Here is a 14,518-nt window from a genome sequence, read left to right on the forward strand (position 1 = left end):
CATAGAAAGCTTTTCGGAATGTGCCCGGGCAAAGATGGCATTTCAGCACAGACCCGTCCAATTCATAGTAATGTGTCCCTGAATCAAACCTGGGGGAGGGAATTGTGGAGGGAGGGACGAGCAAGCCGGATGGAAGTAGTCTCTGCCTGCTGGGAGAACTGGGTGGAGATGAAAATCAGGTGCATCTGGCATGAGGACGATGAATCGATGTGAAAGCGATTTTTTTTTCCTGTGATCTCAAACACAGCATTGTGTGTGCAGCGTAACCAGGTCCAATCCAGGTGTGAGAAGCTAAAATCATAAAGAGAACCTGGAAAAGTGCAAACTGGATACCAGTAAATACAAGAGCCAGGAATGAGGGAGACACCAACAAGGGCAGCCTGATAAATTCTATGAAACTGCAAGTATAATCGTGCTCGTTCAAGTTCACTTTTCTTCGGTGGGATACCGTGGACAGCCATGGAGACTGGTTCAACATTGCTGACCGTGCACTTATTATGGTCCTGCCGTGGTCCACCTGTTCAGGCCCAGTACTGACAGGAGCCTCCTCACATTTCATGCTGCCTAAAAATTAATCTGTTTAAAGTTTCCTAAAAAAACTAAAAAGTTTTTTCCCTGATATTGTAATTTTTGCATATCTGGTGGTGGTGTGCAGGGGAGGGGTTGCCTCAAATTCATGACTCCTGCCTGTCCAATTTCTGCCTTCCAGAGTCAATCAAAAGTTTCCTCTACTCTGAAACATTGCTGAGACTCGTCCAGCAGATATGGAGTCTTCTATTCTGTGTTCCTAAGACACCTTATGTGAGTTTCCCATGTGGCAGCGGTGATGTTACCTTGATTCAGACTATGGCATAGGACTGCGTTTGGTACAAGTCTGCCATGGTTCTGCGTAGAAAGCAGTCACACGCTCTTGAAATAAATTTTCACCTGTGGTCCACCTTCCCAGATTCTAGTTGCATCAGACAACCCTGGGTTTCATCACTCTCTTTTCTCTGTGACAGACATCACTGATCTGTTTCCGCCGGTTTCTACTGAGACAGAGTTTCTGAATCCTTCACAGTTTGTCCCTCGAGACCAGACTATTGATTCAGCCAAAACAGCCCACCAGTTAAGGCTTAAACGACAATATTTAATATCAATATATGGAATATGTACTATGTGTGCGCATCATGTGTTAAGCTATTTGCTACTCTGAGTCTGGAAAAACGCCAAATGGAACTTTGCACTTGTTGCTTAAGTCATATAGTTGATTAAGTTATTGTTTAACATATAATCAGTTTATCTTTCCTGAAGTTACTCTACGTTTACCTTTTTCCTACGTGTCTCCCAAGCACATTGGTTCTTAAACAGGTGAGTCCTTTTTACAAACGTTTTAAAACATTGATTTTAGAGAGAGGGGAAAGGAGGAAGAAAGAGAGGGAGAGAAACATCGATGTGAGAGAGAAACACTGACCAGTTGCATTCCATACACACCCTGACCTGGGACCAAACCCTCAGCCCAGGCTGGTGCCGTGACTGGGAATCGAACTAGTGCTACGTTGGTTTGCAGGACAATACCCGACCAACTGAGTCAGCTACGAAATAGCAGTGTCTTCAAGGCCCTCTCCATCATCTGCAAAGTGGAAAGTCGCAAATATTTGTAGACAAGACATTTTCCCTATTTTTGACTCTCTGGCTATATAGAATCTTTCTCTCAAAGATCAGTGGGAAGACCAATAGAATTTCTAGAAAATCATAGCAGTGTAGGGGGGCAATGGGGATAAGTTCAAGTGACTGACCCTCCCCTTTAGCGGGGACTATGCGTGTGGTTATGTGGCATTTACCAATTTAATGTATCCCTAGAAGGTAATCAAAACTCGTGCCCTTCGTTTCTAAATAGACGGTCTGCCTGGCCAGCCTTAAGAGGATGTTTCTGAGTCCGTGCATTTTAGAGGGTGTGTTCAAGGCTGGTGCGTGTGACCTATAAAAAAAAGCCCCTCTGCTTATGAACGGGCTCGATGTGGGATTGGAGCACATTGTCCCCGAACAACATGCTTCTCTTTCTCTTCTTAAATTTCTACCCTGGGGGTGAATTTGTCCACGACTCCATGTCTGCCCTACTTTATGGTGGCTAACAACCACCAAAGAGCTAACAAATTCATTTGCACTCAAATAATGACCACCCATAAAAGCCCTTCAGAGAACTGATTTTGAGTATAATTTAGGTCCATTGCTTGTACTAATCAGTGAACCAATGATTCCTGTAATTCCCTCTGGTGTTTTAAAGACAAGGAAAAAAGATTACATTCACCACAGATGAGGTATAAAATCTCCTCGAGTCTGCACCTTGTACAAAATGGAGAGTTGTGTTTTTGTTTTTGTTTTTTTGTTTTTAAGAGGGAGGATATTTTTAATGAACCTGGATTAATACGATTACCTATCTCTGAGTAGAATCACCAGATAATTATTCAACCTGTGATTCCAAACAGCTTGTATTTTTAACTAAAATGTATGTATAAGTATTTTATAAATAAAGAAGATAGAATGTGGAGATATATGCACTTCTAAAAATTTGAACGATGTATATTGAATTTCATATGTACTTCAGAGAGAGAAGGAACACGTTATTTGAAAAGCAGGATTCGTAGATCTTAACTTCTGGCTCATTATGATTATCTTTTCCATTTTTGTGTTCTCCGAAACTATTTAATTATGTAGTAGTTAGGAGGTAGATTTTGCTGCCAGGAGGAGAATGTAATTATTGGAAAAGAAGCAAAGACCCCATTCAGACTACGATGCGAAAAGCTGCTTCTCCCCCTGAGCCCCCAGTGGGACCCTCTAGACACAAACACATGCGGTCACTCCAGATTTCCTTCTCCGACGTTGCTTCTCCCGTTTCTCCCCAATCTCTTTCTACTTCTTCCAACACACGCTGCTTTGTTTCCCCCCACCTTTCCCCACTGCCAGGGATTATTTTCAGCCGCGCAGTTCCATCTGGCTTTCTCCTTGATGGAGCTGAAGTTTCTCTCAGTTTTTCAGTTTCCTCCAACCTAACTCTTTCTAAGAAAAAACTTTTCTTCTAATATGGGGCCTTTCTGATGGCACGAATCTGATACAAGTCTCCTTATGATCCAAGCTGTGCACGATCCTGAAATCGGGCTGAGAGGGGAGGGGACATAGGGATACACACTTCAGAAAACATAGAAGAGAGCCCGACCCTTCCGCACCAGGAAGGTGACTAGTGGCAGTGATCACGACGCGTTCCATCCAGCATGCGTGAGAGGTCAGGGGACTGTGGTCTCGTCTCCCCCTTAAACCATAACAGTTTATCAGTGTTTCTGTGATTACAGCAGGTCATTATTGCAACTATTATAATGATTATTCTCCTCCAGAACGTAGTGATGTTAAGCAGTTCCTAAGGTTAACTCAATATCCTCTCGATGAACCTGGTAGTGTATAAGCTGATGGTGTCCGATGGGCACCTCCCAAACCTTCTGACGCAGAAGGTGGCCTCCGACCGAATGCCGTCACTTGGGAGCGTGGAAGCGAGCACTGAGGGACTCCCACCTTGGTCTCTGTCTCTGCTTTGGAGGGTTGTTGCCTGATTGAAAATAAAGTGACTATTTGGCAGCTTAGGGAGTCCAAAGCAATGTCTTATCTAGAAAAAGAGAAACATCTGTCTTTAAATTCAGCTTAAGAAAAAGTCATTGAGCCAAACTAGACAAGTACTTAATTAATTAAAGGCCTAAAATAATATCTTTACAGAATGCTTATCATATGAAATGATATAAACAGATAAATGATAGACCATGTAATAGTCACACTGATATTGTTTAAACAAGGAAATAGAAGGGACAGAAGGACTCATTTTATCTACATGCATAAGGAATGTCTTCTTGAAAACAAAGTGGCCAATGCATTGGTAGCCAGGTCCAGAGGTACATATATAGACATCAATTAGGTATGCAAAGCGATACACGATGAAAGCATTCACTAATTACAGGTAATGAGAATAATAGGTTCCATGGTGCAGATAAGAGAAACATCATTGTATTGTGGCAATTCTGAACTGTTTGAGAATGAAATACCAAGTAAGTAGAAATCTGAAGTATTAGGAAATGTGTGTTGAAGAAAGAATTGTGTGGGGGGGGGGGGTGAGAGAAAGAGAGAATGAATGAAAATCAATTAGGAGTCCCAGCATATAAACTTTGGGCTTTATTCTTTGTACTCATGATGCTGAATGTTTGCTGTGGAACCATTTGCTTAAAGGAATTCTTCCCAGAGAAACAAGATACGGGAGCTGCTGCGATCCTACGGTGTGTGTTGAATGGGGACTATGACGTCTCCTCTCCGAGACCCGATCTGTTCCTTCCCCTGCCAACATCACCCCCTCCCCAAAACTCCCGCAGAGGATCCAAGAAGCATTTCCTTGGCAAGACACACCCTACAGAGTGAAACCCCATTCAGATTTTCCTTTTCCCTGGGGAAGAATGAGTTGAGGAAAAACAAGGGAGAATTTAGAGCAAAGTGAACCCAGTTATTCTGTCTAGAGAAGATGCAGGGAGAGTTACTGATAATCTAAACAATAAAATCAACAGTGTCAAAGATAGAACAAGGTGGTGAATAAGCAATGTGCATGGAATTTGTGATTTTTAATTGACTTAGGTTCACTTTCTGTGGTGCTAGACAAGAACTGGACAGAAGAATCTAGGCTCTTTGAGGCTCCTGACGTGAGGTAAAAGGGAGCGTTGCTAACTTATTTGCCCTATCAGGGCAGAGCATGTCCTTCTGTTATTTTCCTGCAAAGAGCAATCAAAATTCGCTGTCCTGAATGCAACCAAATGGGCGCATTGATTTATTTTATTTTATTTTTGGAATACATTGAAAGGTTTCTTCCCATTGAGCAAAAACTGTTGTTCACCACAGACTCTGAAAAGATTGCCAGGAGGCATTTGTATATTTAATGTTCCTTCAGTTCAAATATACTTAATCACAATTAAACTCAGCTGAGTGGCTTTTAAAAGAAGTTAGTTAATGTGATTGGCAGTTTTCTGTGCCTCTGACAATAGCTAATGAAATATGCCCGGGTGGTGAGCAACACTGACAAATGCTAAAATTTATCTTCTGTGCTCTCTGGGTAGTGTAATGTGATGATGCTGAATTCTCTGTTTCCAAGAAGGCATGTTATTACTTCCCATTATCTAAATAAGAATGATAAATGTTCAAGATTTTTATGCAATATAAACAATCTCGAAATCGCTATTCCTCGACTACCTTTTTTTTTAAAAAAATGAGACTGAGTATTATTGTATAGGAGGAAATAAACAGAGACAAGTGATGCATCATTTTCTCTTTAAACAATTAAGCCATTAGGTAACAGATGTTTCAAGTTCATAAAGAAGAGGGAAAAGGTGGGAAGGAGTGTTGCTGCGGATACCCCTTTGGGGTCACAAGCCTGCAGCTTGCCTGTCACCACTAGATGACAACCTTGTACATGTGCTGTCACTAGCTCTCTGGTTCTCTACTGGTGGGACTTGGTGTAATCTACCATATTCTCCAGCACTTCAAAAAAATACCTGAAAATATAAGTGTATCTGACATCAAATGACATCCTGGCTATAAATCGTTCTCCGTTTTCAACAGTTTTACTTCTGTGGAGTGGAAATATTTGCTCAGAATTTTGGCATAGATAGATTTCTGTGTTCTCTACCGTTTGGAACCATTTGGTTTAATTCCACCACTTTTTGTGTCTCAACACACTTATTATGAATTTCCACGTAATTGCTTTTCTGATAAGGTCACTTCCTGTGATGCTTTCAGATCTTTTGCTCCTCAGCTCATGCAGCCGCAGCAGGCTGCCCCTGGCCGGGAGGAGGGAGAGATAACCAACCACACATCACTGAACCTCAGCACCACAGGTGAAATTGAACAGAGTGATGGCTGAGCTGCGTGGTCCTGTCTGCCTGGGCTTTCTGCTACCCATGAAGGCAGTGTGGTGTTCATGGGAAATAGGGATTCTGCACTTAGACAGAGTTCATAGCTATACGATGTTTGACATGCTATATGTTAAAGTCTTATGTGTGAGGTGTGGGGGATGGGTGTGAAATAGAGGTAATATTTATTATATTTCTTTTTTTTTTAAGATTTTATTTATTTTATTTTTAGGGAGGGAAGGAAGGGGGAGAGAGAGAGAGAGAGAGAGAGAGAGAGAGAGAAACATCAATGTGCGGTTGCTGGGGGTCATGGCCTGCAACCCAGGAATGTACCCTGGCTGGGAATCGAACCTGGGACACTTTGGTTCCCAGCCCGCACTCAATCCACTGAGCTACGCCAGCCAGAATTTCTTGGTGGTTTTGTAAAATTTAAATAATAAAAATATTCAAAATGGTTAGAAGCGTACTTGGCATGCACTTATTATAGAAACTTACCATAATTGTACTTTCATACTTCTTTGCGTGATTTTATATTTGGCATAACCCTTTTCTCCGTTAAACTATCAGCTCCAGTATTATCGAGGTCCTGCTGTATTTTGCTCACTATTTGTCGCAAGTGGCACAATCTCTATATAGTTGCAGGTACCTAATGTTTGCTGAAGGCAAGTGTCGGAGAAACTATGAATGGATAAATTATGGAAACCACAGAATAAGAGACAGGAAAAAGCTGAAAGAGCAAGAAGATGAGGGAGAATGAGCACTGATATTCATCTAGTTCCAGTTTAGATCCGCAACAGTTTCATCACCGAGGACACATTTCACAGCATCTCAAACTCAATTTTCCCACTATGAAGTTTGCAGACTAAGCCATGATATTTTTTTTGGAGAATCAAGTAGCAAAATGAATAAGGGGGCTCCTGGTTCTGCATCTGAGGAGCCTGGAAGTTGCCTCTGCACCCTAAGACAAATACAAAGCTGAACAGACTGGAAACTCTGTACCCCTTCCAGGAGCCATGAGAGATGGGGATATGAGTGCATCAGGGGCCTCCAGCCTGCGGAGAGAGACGGGCTGCCGCAGGGAGTCCCGGTTTCCCAGAGCAGCGCCCCCCAAGCAGAAACCACCCTGAGAACCAGTGTCAGGCTAGTGAAGCCTGAACAGTGGTTGTCTGAGGGTTAGGGACCCTAGTAGCACCCATTCATGGGGCAAGGGGTGTGAGATACAGTGAGATTTACCTCCAGGGGCTTGACCTGTTTCCCACAGAAAATATTGGAGGAAAAAGCTAGACTGGAGAGGGGACACAGCTTACTAAGAGCAGGAATGAAAGACAGGACATTAGTACCAATCCCATGGTCATCAAAAGAAAAATAAAAGAATGCTATGAATAACTCAATGCCCACGAATTTGGTAACTTGGATAAAATGGATCAAATTCTTGAAAGACACATCTGCCAAAAGAAATAGACATTCAGAAGAGGTCTATATATGTATTAAATAAATTGAATCAGTGATTAATAACCTTCCAAAATAGAAATCACCACACCTAGAAACATTCACTGGTGAATTCTACCAGATATTCCAGGGAGATATTATACATGTTCTGTGTCACTCTTTCAGATATAGAAGGGGAGTAGCCAGGAGGATACTCAACAAAGACATTACAGTAAACAAAAGCTACAGACCAATATCTCCTCTGAACATAGATGCAGAAATCCTCAATAAAATATTAGCCAATTGAGCCCCACCATACATGAAAAGAATTCTACACCACAAACAAGGAGGATTTATACCAGATATGCAAGGCTGGTTTCATATTTGAAAACCAATAATGTCAGCCATCACATTATCAGGTGAAGGCAAGGAACTAATATGATCATATTCATAAATGCAGAAGCAGCACATGACAAAAGCCAGCTCTAGTTTATGAAAAAAAAAAGAAAAAACAAAGGCAAAAACAAAACAACCTCCCCAAGAAAACTAAATGCATTAGTGAGGAACAGAGGAGAACTTTCTTGCCTCTGACTTTGATAAAGAATGGATAGAGCTAACGTCCTACGTCACGGTGAGGAAATTACGTGGACAGCGGACAGTGAGCGTCCCGTGGGGGCCCCCAGGGAACAGGTAATGCTAAGGAGGGAACAGGGGGAGTGCAGAGGATGTTCAGGGCGGTGAAAACACTGTGTATGATACTATAATGACAGGTACGTGTCATCGTACAAGGTGGGGCAAAAGTAGGTTTAGAGTTGTTTGTATGGAAAATAATGCCATGACCAATAAATTATCGCACAAGAATAAACTCTGTTTCACGTTCTCACTACTCTAAACCTACTTCTGCCTACCTCTGTATTTGTCTAAACCCACAGAAGTGCAAAACCAAGAGTGATGCCTCAGATAAACTACGGACTTCGGGTTATTATAATGTGCGGCTGTCAGTTCATCCGTTGTAACCAATGCACTGCTCTGGTGGGGGACGTGGTCATGGGGGAGGTCAGGCCTGTGTGCAGGTAGGGGGTATACGTAAAACCTCTGTGCCTTCCTCTCCATTCGGATGTGAACCTAAAACGGCTCTCAAAAGAATTTTGAAATAATAATAAAGTAGCTGTAAATATGCTTTCCAAACTGTCAAATGCATAAAAATGAGCTGTTCTGTTGTCTTAACTGCCTGACATTCAGCAAGCCACCGCAGACTCGTAAAACTGCTGACACAGACACCGAAGCATAGCCAGGTGGGCGGGGTGTCTCAGAACCCTCTGTCCCGAACCTCCTGTAACCTCATTCAATCACCGTGGCATTTTCTGCAGTCTCCTATGTGCCACACTAGTCTAAATACTGCCGTGTTGAAAGAAAAAGAGGGCCGACAAATGTAGAAAAATAGTCACTTCTCTTGCAGGGTGATAATGTACTAATAGGAGTTAACTGCAAGAAAATAGCTTGATGTATTGATCAAGTCCCATTATTCCCTTCATTTTTTTATGTGTGGCCCTTGCCGTGGTCTGGGCTACGAACACCAGGGAATGAAACAGGCAAGATTAAAATGTCTCGATTTCCAGTGTAGGCTTTAAAAAAAAAACAAAATGGATCGCCCCGAGTGGAAGTATTCTGTAGAGTTAATTACATTAAAAATAATGTACCATCACAAAAAGAAATCAGATGTTCCTATTTCATGCTTTAGCAGAGATTTGATGAGGGTAAAGTGAGTTTGTATTGGAAATTATCTTTAAAGGGCTGGGGAAGAAGAGGAGAGAAAGACCTTACAGATGGATAGCGACTTAAATAAAGTGCCCAGCGCAGGGGCCTGCGGGGGCGGGGGTGGGGGGAGGGTAGCAGGGGAGCTAGGTGAGGAGAAGCAAGGCTTCCTCCCCCATTCCTTGCTTGTGCATCTCTTGGTCTCTTGCTTGTGCGTTGCTCACAGGTGCTCTGGCAGAAGTGACAAGTTGTACTTCCCAAGATTCCCTGCGCCCCATCACAAACAGTGCATATTCTAACTGCCCCGTGTGGATACGTATTTGTTAATGTCTCAGCTTAGGGCACTTGTCAAAAGCCCTGTTTCTCCCGTCACCCCCAAAGAACCCCTAGTCAAGACATCCCCTGTCAGTGTCTGGGTTGTTGCACATCAGAGAAAACTCACTCTATTTGCATGAACATCCAATATCATTTTAGCCATCTGAGAGGGCCTCTAACTTAACAGAAAAATGTCTACTTAATATGGTTAGCATGTTTGAAAAATGTATTTTCTCTCAGAATCATTACTTCAAGAGATGCTATAGAAACACTTTGTCCTTGTTGAGAAATACAGGTACAAATGCTATCGATCCTTCACTTTGGTACGAGCCTCTTCTCCTGTAGAGGGAAAAAGAGGAGAAATGCGCACCATCAAAATGCAACTCGGGACAAGATTTTGACAGAAAGGCTTGGATTAGAAATCAAATGTACAATCACAGGATGCATGCATATTCATACGCTTGTCACCACATAAATGTATAGAGATAGCGATTTCCTAGCATATGTAAATATAGGCTGCTTTGACAGATGTGACAGATACATACACATATACATCCATTGCTATCAGTGTTTTCAAAACGAGTGTGATCGATGCTTATTTGCTGCCTTTCATTATTTTTAGCCAGAGCGTACCTGAGGAATAACTCTGTCTCGTTTTTAAAATAAGCAAACCATTTTGCTCTCCTGTTAACCTCTGACAGTGCAAAGTAAAGCGATTCGTTAAATACATAGCCTATGATTATTTATGAGATGCTAACTAGGTGTGTGATGTGCTAATTATTAAGAAAATGCACATTTGGAACACCTCCAGGTGTCTCTCATTCCCCATTTTCCCTCCAGGGGTACTTACTCTCCTTCTCTCTCTGAAAATCCTTAAGATATTGTACCTTTTCTTCAACAGACTAAAATAGGCTTAAGGTTAAAATTCAAAAAGCCAGTATACCTTTTAGTTTAAAAATGTGTGGTAAAAGGATAAGAAAATAAAAATAAAAGGTTGCTCAATATGATGGGGAATTAATTGTTCATAGCACTTTTAATTTTTTTAAGTTTGCTTTTTAAAGTTTGTGAACAGTCTGACCATAATGCCATAAAGAGACAAAAGAAACAACTCTTTTTTTCTTTTTTTAAAAAGATTTTATTTATTTATTTTTTTAGAGAGGGAAGGGAGGGAGACAGAGAGAGAGAAACATCAATGTGCGGTTGCTGGGGGTCATGGCCTGCAACCCAGGCATGTACCCTGACTGGGAATTGAACCTGCGACACTTTGGCTCACAGCCCGCGCTCAATCCACTGAGCTACACCAGCCAGGGAGAAAACAACTCTTATATCGAATTATTGTACACCTGTAGCAGAACAGTTACTTTAAATTCATCTTTGTGTTTATTGTTTCAAATCTCAAGCCTAAACAGGTATTTTTAAATTAACACTGCTAGTATGCGAGTTGAGAGAAATGTAAAATATGTTTGTTAAAGGTTCACCCAACAGTATGCGTGGCTTTATTATTGAGAGCGGCAACACTAGAAGGAGATGGGCATCGATCCTGTGCAGTGAACCTGGGACTTGCCTAAAGTCTTTATTATCTCACACAGTTATCCAGATCCCGTGAGTGTGGTGAGGTGTTTCTGTGCCCTCCTCACCTGTCACTTACATCCACCTTGACTGCTCTGCAATGCTTTTTACACTTTAAGTGATCTTTCTGAAACCAAGTTGTCATCACCTCATTTCCCGTCTTTGCCTAAAATGCTTGGACTGTTTCCCATTATTCTCAGAATCGAGGTGAAACCTGTCTCCAGAGTTAAGTTTGGTCTGGTTTCTCTCGCCTCACCTTTTACACTGTCCTTCCCTCGCTCTGCCTCCCAGTCCCCCTGGCTGTCCTTGGTCACTCACTTTTCGGACACTCTGCTGCTTCATGTTCTTCTGTTTCCCTCCCCTGCAATATTTCCCCCCATCTTCGTCTAATAATGCCTTTGCATTACACTATCATTTCCCTCACATACAGCACCCTAGATTTTTCTGACGTTCTAAAATTCCAATTATATATACTCTCACGGCCCCTATAATCCATATTTTAATAATACTAATTTTGGAAATTTTGTTTCTTGCTCTGATTAATAAATGTTTGTCTATCACATTAACTGTAAACTTCATGAAGCCAGGGCCGAGTTTGATTTGATTCATGATCTCCACCACTATGGCGGGCAAAATATTGGAAAAATGAGGAAGCATGAAGAAGTATTTGTTTAACAAAGGCATGCATGAGTAGAAGATTGAATTAATTAATGAACCTTTTTTTATGGTGAGCTAGTAGTATATTTTAAGTATTATAAGCATTCTCACCCTTGTTTTTTTGCAAAGCAGAATGTATAAAACATTAATGAGAAACAGATATCCCTAGTCGATATATCAAAATTGAGTATTTTTAGATGCAAAAGTTATATAAAATATTATTAGCTCAGAGAGTTGTTGTGGGTTTTGGTAGAAGTATGTGTGGTAAATACAGATTAAAACAAAACAAGAATGGTCAGTACACATTTTATGGATTTTTTGAAAGTTCAGGCTAATCAGAGCTTAGGTTTCTCTATGGAAGGAGAGAGAAAACAAATGAGGTTTCAGGATAAAAATATGAGGCCTGTGTACTGACAGCAGGTTTCAGAGAGAAATACAATCTTTTAGATTCAAGAATTTCCCATTCTCTCAGGATAGGAAATATGTGACATATGGAGCAAGAGTTCTACGAAGGGCTATACCAGAGAAATTCAAAGCAAAGGTCATGGGTCAAAAGTCAAAGGACATACATACAGTAACATTGTTCCCTGTTCCTTGAACGCTTGGAATATTTTTCTGATATCTTTCCAGACAAACAAGATTAATCACTGCACCATCTAGCAGTCTATTTACAAACTTCTGTTTCATGGATTTGATTGCTCTTTAACCAAGGATTTGACTGAATCGGCATATTGTTTAATACCATAGACCTGTTAGTTCAGGAAACTGTCGAACCATTTAGAACATGCATTTCCCTAGCCAACACATTTCATGGTCAAACGGGGCCCAGAAAAAATCTGGGATAGAAAAAAACACTCTGAAAAATCTTCATCATGGGCTTGGAACAGCAGCGACTTCTAGGAAGAAGTCAGGTTTTCTTTCACGCCTTCCACGCTTAGTGTCACCTTCTTCTTCCCCCTCGATGGCCTTGGGCATGCTGCTTGGGTACTTTCTCACTGCAAATCTAAGCCAGCCGAGGAACTGCAGACAGAAGAGCTGTCAGTGTCACCCGAGAGAGGATGAGCCTGCTGGGGCAGTTTCTAGGCGAAAGAAGGTAAGAGTCACTAACTGAATACGTGCAACATGTAAGCCAGTGGAGATAATGTACTTATTTTTAAAAAGAGAAAACAATACTGGAAGTCAATTGTGGTAGATGGAAAAGTCCTCGCAAATGTGAATATCGGAACACTGTGACTAACTCCCTAGGGAGTATTTGGGTCGCGTGGAAAGATTGACAGTTGTAACTAGGCGTGGGCTCAGAGAAAAATGGCAAGTTATTGGAAACAGATACATTTACACAGCGCTGGGAAGAGGCGAGATTTGATAAACTTGGATTGGATAGCAATCCAATGGATTGATAGCAGTGCCCAGGTGGTTTTTGAAAACACGAGCTCTGAGGTCCGAATGCTGGGTCATACCACTATTTCCTATCTGTGCTGTCCTGGGCAATCATTAAGCTTCTCCTTGCTCCATGTCCCTCATTTGTAAAATGAAGATGATAACAGTATAATAAGAGCGCTTCATTCATAGAGCTGTTGCAAAAGCTCTATAGGATTTTGTTTGTAAAATATATGCACATGCTTATCCTAGTGTGTATCCACAGCAGAACCTGTGGGTCCATTATATATGAGCCTCTGGGGATCGAATGTGCAGGACAGTGACTATAGTTAACGATACTGTATTGTATATGCTTGAAAGTTGCTAAAAGAGTAGATCTTAAAGATTCTCACTGCCACCACAGTAACCAAATAGTAAGTGTATGAGATGAGCCATGTGCTAGCTAGGCTTGTTGTGGTAATCATTTTATAACACACACGTGGATCATAGTGTACACTGCAAACTTACACAGTGTTACATGTGTCCATTACGTCTCAATAAAGCTGGAAACACATTTTAAAATAAACACCTCGGGAGCTTGTTAGAACACAGATTGCCGGGCCCCACCCCCCTCCAGGGGCTCTGATTCAGTGTAAAATTGAGAATTTACATTTTTAGCAGATCCTTAATTGATTCTGATGATCCTTGTCCAGAAACAATACTTGCAGAATCGCTGTGCTAACGAGCTGTTTTGCATTTTATCCTGAAGGTATTGCTACTGGCAAATGTTAATTTTAATCATGCTCTGCAGGAGCATATAGATTATTTCTAATCTCCCTTGTACCACATCTTCACGATTTTGAAAACCGCCTTCATGTGACAGCTCAGTCCACCTTCATCCGGAAACAAGTTACCTTGTTCCACGAAATACTCTTCGAGTCCCGGACTCCCAGAGCACACGGTCCCGAGAATGTTCTTGTTTGCTTTAAAATATGACTCAATAGAGTGACATAAAAACATGTTCTGCTATTTTACATGGGAAACGGCCAGGGAAGCTCGTGAAGGGGGAAAGGGTGTGTTTACCACGACCACCTTCTCCTACCGATGTCGTCTAAAAGTGTGCTGCCTGATCTAGCAAGAACCGAGTGCAGTTTCACCGCCAGCTCGTTCCCACCAAAGCCCCAGGGATTTCCTCCTGCAGGAGAACTCTTGATGACCATTAGGAGGGGGAAAGTAGCTTTTATAGCTAGGTAAAAACTGGAGTCTTTTACGTCTGTATTTCCAGAATCTGGAGCAATGTGTGTAGCACATGGAAGGGGCTTGAGAAATATTTGCTAAGAGAATCACTGAATGTATGCCAGGTCTCATCTCACATGTTTGCAAATTTCAGCAGGGCGTTTACACAGTATATCAAAATTAGAGTCTCCCAAGCCCCAGTCACCGAGTGAGTGTTGCGATAAGGGACAGCTTTACAGAAAGCCTCCCTGCATCCTTCCCCTTTCTCAGCTTCCCACTCACACAGATGC

This window comes from Phyllostomus discolor, chromosome 12, assembly GCF_004126475.2.
Source record: "Phyllostomus discolor isolate MPI-MPIP mPhyDis1 chromosome 12, mPhyDis1.pri.v3, whole genome shotgun sequence".
In the NCBI taxonomy this organism is placed as follows: domain Eukaryota; kingdom Metazoa; phylum Chordata; class Mammalia; order Chiroptera; family Phyllostomidae; genus Phyllostomus; species Phyllostomus discolor.